We start from the raw sequence: 6,916 nt of genomic DNA on the forward strand, positions 1-6,916 counted from the left end.
TAGTTTTATGTAAGTTGCAAAAGGTCTGTGCAGTTTATAGGAAATTGATCAGTAACATTTGTTTCTTTAATGAACTGTATTGCTACTAATGCTCTCTGTTAAATACCTGTTACATGTTATAAGTTAATATCCCTCCACAACAGCCTCATGCTTTTCAGTAAATTAAGTCAAAGATTTTACTTAGGATATAAAACCAGTGGGGAATGTAGTAAGGTACCAGAGAACTTTAAAACTTAGTATCGGCAATGCCATTTTAAAGGAAAAGTCAGGCTTTCTGTCCTGTTCTTTCTTTGGAAAATGGAGGGAAAAGAATAGAAGTCTCCTGATGTACAAGACAACTAGGGTCATTTGGTTTTAAGTTCTCTGAAAGGATTAAGGTTATCTGAGGAACTCTCTCTTTCAATATGAGGCAAAATTTACATACCACCCTATACTGATCTTAGCTCTCCCACCCCTCCTGGAATCCTGAGATTAACATGTACCACTAGGCAAAAGAGTAGAGATAGATACTGAAAGGATTTGTGAATGTCTTTGATTGTATTACCTTGAAAGTTTTAATGTTTTTTGTAAATCCCCTAGACCAAGGGTAGTCAACCTTTTTAACCTTTTTATACCCACCGCCCACTTTTGTATCTGTGTTTGTAGTAAAATTTTCTAACTGCCCACCGGTTCCACAGTAATGGTGATTTATGAAGTAGGGAAGTAACTTTACTTTATAAAATTTATAAAGCAGAGTTATAGCAAGTTAAAGTATATAATAATAATTACTTACCAAGTATTTTATGTCAGATTTTCGCTAAGTTTGGCAAAATAAATCTTTATAAAACAACTTACTATAGTTAAATCTATCTTTTTATTTATACTTTGGTTGCTCTGTTACTGTGCACCATGAAAGCTGGAATACCCACTAGTGGCCGGTAAACCAATGTTAATCTTATTTCCTTCCATTACTTGAAATTGTCACCCCTTACATTATAACAATCTCAATAATTACAAATTTTTTCAGAAAGCATTCATTCAGAACAAAAACATTTATTTTAAAATTGTCATTCACTTCGCAGTCTATGAAAACTTATCATTATAATTAGGAATTGCCACTGTATAATTTTGATTAGTGATCTATAAAATAAACTGTAGAAATATGAAATATCCAAATCAAGGCACAGACTGAATATAAGTCATGTTAGCAATGTAGTATTATGGTAAATATTTAAAAGAGGTTTATTGCATAGTTATTTTTAGCATTTGTCTTAATTATTTTTAAAAACTTAATAAATAATGCATCCTGCATATTTCCATTTGGTTTAGGAGGTAAATAGGCATTAACTTCTTTTTCAGATGATAACAAAAACTTGAAATTAATTTTCCCCTGGCTTTGCAATATATCTTTGAGTCCTTGATCCTTGCATAATATACCAGCTCTATTCTCCATTTTTAAAAAGTAAGAAAAATCAAACAAGCCAAGCTTATGCTGAGAAGTTCATCAAGCACTTGAATTTAGTACATTAACTTGTCTTCCTCTTTTTCTATTCAAATAAATGCCAGTTTCTGATGACAAATGTAGGAACTGATGATTCAAGTGACCATCTCAGAAGCCTATGAAGTCAACATCCCAGAGTGAAGCATCACTCCCAAGGTTCTGGATGCTTGAGTTAGTAAACAGAGCTTCTCCTTTTAACCTGTGAAATAGTTCAGCAGGAAAGGCACAGACTTCAGAGCCATTCATATGGCCCTGGTTCAAATCCCCTTTCTGCCACTTTATGCACTGTGACTTCTGTGGTTGCAAACTCTGTATCTGCAAAATGTGATTATTTCTTATCTGCAGAATGTAATTACCAACATCTAGCTCTGAGACTGTTATGAGGATTACATAATATATCTGGTAGGGTAGAGGTAGGGACGAGAGGTATTCAATAAACATAAACGATCATTATTGCATATCCCCAGAAACTATAAGCATCATTGCATTTTCTTTCAGCAAATAAAAAGTTATTAAAATCCTTTTTAAGAATATTTACTTCTGTAAAATTCTATTTCTTTAAAAATTTTTTTTAAAATTTTATTTATTTATTTTTAGAGAGAGAGAGAGAGAAGTGGGGGAGGAGCAGGAAGCATCAATGCCCATATGTGCCTTGACCAGGCAAGCCCCGGGTTTTGAACTGGTGACCTCAGTGTTCCAGGTCGAAGCTTTATCCACTGTGCCACCACAGGCCAGGTTAAAATTCTATTTCTTAACACTTTGTGAACCAATAACTAATATTTATTGAATGTCTATACTGTATGAGGGATGGGGCTGGGCACCTAGAATAAGGCAATGAACAGGCTTGCTTTCGTGCATTTTCCAGGTAATGAAACCCATCCATCCACTTTGCTCATTTCTCTGTTTCAGCAGAAAGCAGCATAAGCTCTCCAAGTCTAAAAATCACAGAAAATATATTGCCTTTTAGATGGAAAAAGCCTAGACTTACTGAATGCTACCTATAATAAGCATTTATATATTAATTAAACTAAACCTCACAATAGCCCTATGAAGCAGCTACTGTTATTATTGACATTTTATAGACAAGGAAATCGAGACACCAAGAGATAAAGCAGCTTGCTCACATTGCACAGTGACTGGATTATGGACCCAGAAACCGGGCCACAGAGCCCCTTCTCTCAGCTGCCACACTGTGCTGCTGTGCACAGATGAAGTGAGGCATGTTGTGCCAGGTCACATGAATGTGGTTTGGACAATGTCCATAGGCTCCAGAAAGGAATCCTATGTCCAAATCAGTTGCTTCTAGACCTAAAACTCTCTAAGGTGGGGGAAGTTGGCAATGGGTCTCCTTTGTACCTTTTGAAGAGGGTTCAATGTGCAAAGAACATGCACCTTGAGATATGCCAGATTGTCCTGAAAACTCCTAGTGCCTTCCTTGAGAGGTGCCTTTTATTAACAAAGAGTGGGTTAAATGAATGTGGGGTTTTAAAAAAAAACCTTTATTTCAAAGTTTATTCCCAGGCTTCTTTAGCTTAATTACCTACAAAGAATGATTTGTATATAAACAAAAACTGAAGAGATCTGCAGTGTTCAATGTCCAAGGGGCTTGGGCTTAAAAATATTGGAGATCTAGATTTTATCAGATTCATGAACAAAATTTGGCAAAGCAGTCAGAATGTAAACTAGCAGTCCCTGGTAACTTCTTTAAGTTTCTCTTCTTCACAAGTTGATTCAATTCAGTTGAATCATTCTTGGGAATGACTCAACTTCATTCTTGGAAGCCTCATCACAATTCTGCGCAAGATCTGGAACTTCATCATCATCCTCCTTTCTGGGAGCAAGTAGTGCTTTTCCATTCACAGATGGTTTGGGCAGAGCTTCAGCCAGTCTCCTTCAAGCAGTTAGACTGCATGTCCTATGCTGGTTTGAGATGCTGGGCAGCATTTCTGTCTGCTGCTTCATCTCAGCACAGTTAAGTGGATCATTGTTCCTTTGTTTGTGAACATATTCACTTGTTCATTACCAGAAATATTGTTTACCCTTAACTTCATTAGGGAGAGTTGAAGTTTTTGTCTTCTGCCGTAGCTGTTCTGTGAACCACCTTAGTTCCTTCTGTGGACAGCTCCTTTCCCACCAATATGCACCTGTGCCTGCAGTTGAGCGACTTTCTTTTGGCTCATGATCATTTCTTTGATCTTGTTGGAGAGAAAACGGGGTCTTGCAGGGGGACTAGGTTTGGTGCTCCAGGGATCTTGGGAAGACCAGCTGGGAATCAAATGAATGGTTCTTTACAGAGGATATTAGAAGACAGCAGTAATGGAGCCTCCCTACTGTGGGCTTAATACATAAATTATGTTCTGCAGTTGAGGGTTTGGGGGTGTTTGGAGTGGGAGACCATACAAGAAAGGAGAATCAGGATCCAGAAGGATTAAATCAGAATTCAAGCAGGGACCCAAAAAAGAATGAACATGAAGAGGAGCATCATCACTACCCATGTACCGAACCCATGTACCGAACTATGCATCAACCCTGTCAGTGACTGTCATGCCCATGGCTCCCTAGACACCAAGGCCACACATTCTACAGTGTAGCATGATGTGCTGGCTGTAGATGGCTGAACCAGTGCCAAACACCCAACTCCACAAGCTTTCTAAGCTGGTCAGCAGTTCTCCAGGGTCTGGTGAGAAAGCTCTGTGGGAAAGAGAACGCCACATGAAATAGCGATTGCCACTCCTCTTACAGAGTATGTACATAATCCACTTAATGTTTAATGGCCATTTCACTATTGGTAAACATTTAGCTCATTTACAACTTAATATTACTATTATCAAAATTCTGTTTAGAACACTCATATACATGTCTCCTCTTACATAAGTGCCTCCATTTCTCTTGGGATATACCCAGGAATGGGATGGTGTATGATGAGGTATGTGTAGCTCCAATTTTATTACAAAATGTGAACTGTTTTTCCAAAGTAATTATCCTAATTTCTACTCCCATCAGCAATGTATGAGAGATCTCATTACTTTATATCCCAGCCAACGCTCGTTATGTTCAAATTGTTCATTTTACCACTCATGTGTGTGTGCTGGGATCTGAACATGATTTTGGCTTGTACTTCCACATTATAAATGACCTTGTGCGTTGTTTGCATTTCCTTTTTGCAAAGTGTTCATTCAAGTCTTTCACACATTCTTAAATTGGGTTGTCTGTCTTTTTCTAATTGACTTGTGAATGCAGTTCCTTTGTTGATTTGTGTTAATATCTCATTCTGTTGCTTGTGTTTTCACATCTTTTTATGAGTTTACTTAATTTTAATGTCTTATATTTCCTTTTATATTTTTTTCTTTTATATTTTAAAACTTTGCCTAATGTCATAAAGATATTTGTAATCATATGAACAATTTAAATGTTTTCTTTTCACATTTAAGTGATAACCCAGTTTGAGATGATTTTTGTGTGACGGTGTAAGGCAGGGGCCGAGGTTCATTCTTTTCCCACTTAGATACCTAATTATTCCAGCACCACTTAGTGAGAAGGTCATTATTTCCTCAATTGTTCTACAATATCTGATTTGTCATAAATCATATCAATATATGCATGAGTCCATTTTGAGTACTTCTATTCTTTACCATGGGTCTGTTTATTTGCATCAATACCACACAGTCATGATTGATATAGTTTCACATTGTCTTGATATTTGGTAGAACAAATCCTCTCTCTTTGTTACTCTTCTTCAAAAGTTTCTTAAATACTATGAGGATTTTTGCACTTTTTCATAAATTTTAATATCAGCTGATCAATTAAAAACTTAGAGATTTTTATTGGGTTTACATGAAGCATGTAAATTGGTTTGGGAAAACCTTAAAACCTTAGTATTTTGACTCTTTCAATCCATGGATATGGCATATCACTTCATTTATTTAGGTCTTCCTTAATTTCTCCTAATAAAGTTTTATACTTTTCTCATAAAATTTTTATATATTTTGCTAGATTTTTACTAATGTAAAAAAATAGTGTGAGTTATCAAATCAGTTATAATATCTTTATTTATTGATCCCCTAATGTTTTTCAACTATCATATTAGCCATTTAAAGCATATTACGTGTTTTCATCCTCAAGACAACCTTGTTAGATACTCCTATTATATCCATTTTATTTATGAACATACTGATGCTCAAAAGGGTTAAATACTTCACCCAAGGTCTCAGAGTTAATAAGTAGCCATGTCAGAATTCAAACCCAGGCCAATCTGATTACCAAATTCTGCTACATGGCTTCAGTGGGAGTCCTGCGCTGAGGGAATTGAATGCACATCAGATATGCTTTGGTGAGAATGAGGTAAGAAAGATGGGTAATATGGGACACTGGCTTGGTAGGGGGCAAGGAGGGGAAGGATCTCAAACACTCAAGAAACTACAAGAAGATGCTTGGGTGAGCAATGATGGCAGGCATCACATAAAGAGAGAGGTGCTAAAAACAAACATCTCTCAAGTCATTTTTATTAAGGCAAAGAGGAGTCAGTCAAATAGTCTGGGAGTTTTGCTTTAGTGGCAGCACCCCTGATAATCAGAGGCCATATTAGCAGTTTACTCAGTTGCTACTTTGTGTGTGTGTGTGTGTGTGTGTGTGTGTGACAGAGAGAGAGAGAGGGACAGATAAGGACAAACAGACAGAAAAGGAGAGACACGAGAAACATTTTTGTTGTGGCACCTTAGTTGTTCATTGATTGCTTTCTCATATGTGCCTTGACTTGGGGGGGGTGGCTACAGCAGAGCGAGTGTCCCCTTGCTCAAACCAGAGACCTTGGATTCCAGCCAGTGACCTTGGGCTTCAAGCCAGCAACCTTCGGGCTCAAGCCAGCGACCACGGGCTCATGTCTATGACCCCACACTCAAGCCAGAGATCCCATGCTCATGCTGGTAAGCCCACAATCAAGCTGGATGAGCCCTTGTTCAAGCCAGTGACCTTGGTGTTTCAAACCTGGGTCCTCTGCATCCCAGTCCGACATTCTATCCACTGCACCACTACCTGGTTAGGCCTCACTTGTTATTTTTAAATGGAGTTTTATTACCCAGTTTTTCAGTCTCTCAATTGGTATCTCCCCTTTGGTTTTTAAGATACATTTATTTATTTATTTATTTATTCATTTTTAGAGAGGAGAGAGAGAGAGAGAGAGGAGAGAGAGACAGAGAGAGAGAGAGAAAGGGGAGGAGCTGGAAGCATCAACTCCCATATGTGCCTTGACCAGGCAAGCCCAGGGTTTCGAACCAGCGACCTCAGCATTTCCAGGTTGATGCTTTATCCACTGCGCCACCACAGGTCAGGCTCTCCCCTTTGGTTTTTAATCATGTTGTATTTCCTCTAAGGCTATGGTTCAAGCCAATTTTAAGGCTAATTTTGATAGAACTCATCTATGTATATTGAGTGCACAGA

The 6,916-nt window shown here is 37.8% G+C and overlaps 1 pseudogene; it reads right to left on the bottom strand.

Annotated features, from left to right (window-relative positions):
- Positions 1–3,211: 3,211 nt before the first annotated feature.
- On the bottom strand, positions 3,212–3,681 carry LOC136306557 (transcription factor BTF3 pseudogene; annotated as a pseudogene).
- Positions 3,682–6,916: the final 3,235 nt, after the last annotated feature.

This window comes from Saccopteryx bilineata, chromosome 5, assembly GCF_036850765.1.
Source record: "Saccopteryx bilineata isolate mSacBil1 chromosome 5, mSacBil1_pri_phased_curated, whole genome shotgun sequence".
Taxonomy (NCBI): domain Eukaryota; kingdom Metazoa; phylum Chordata; class Mammalia; order Chiroptera; family Emballonuridae; genus Saccopteryx; species Saccopteryx bilineata.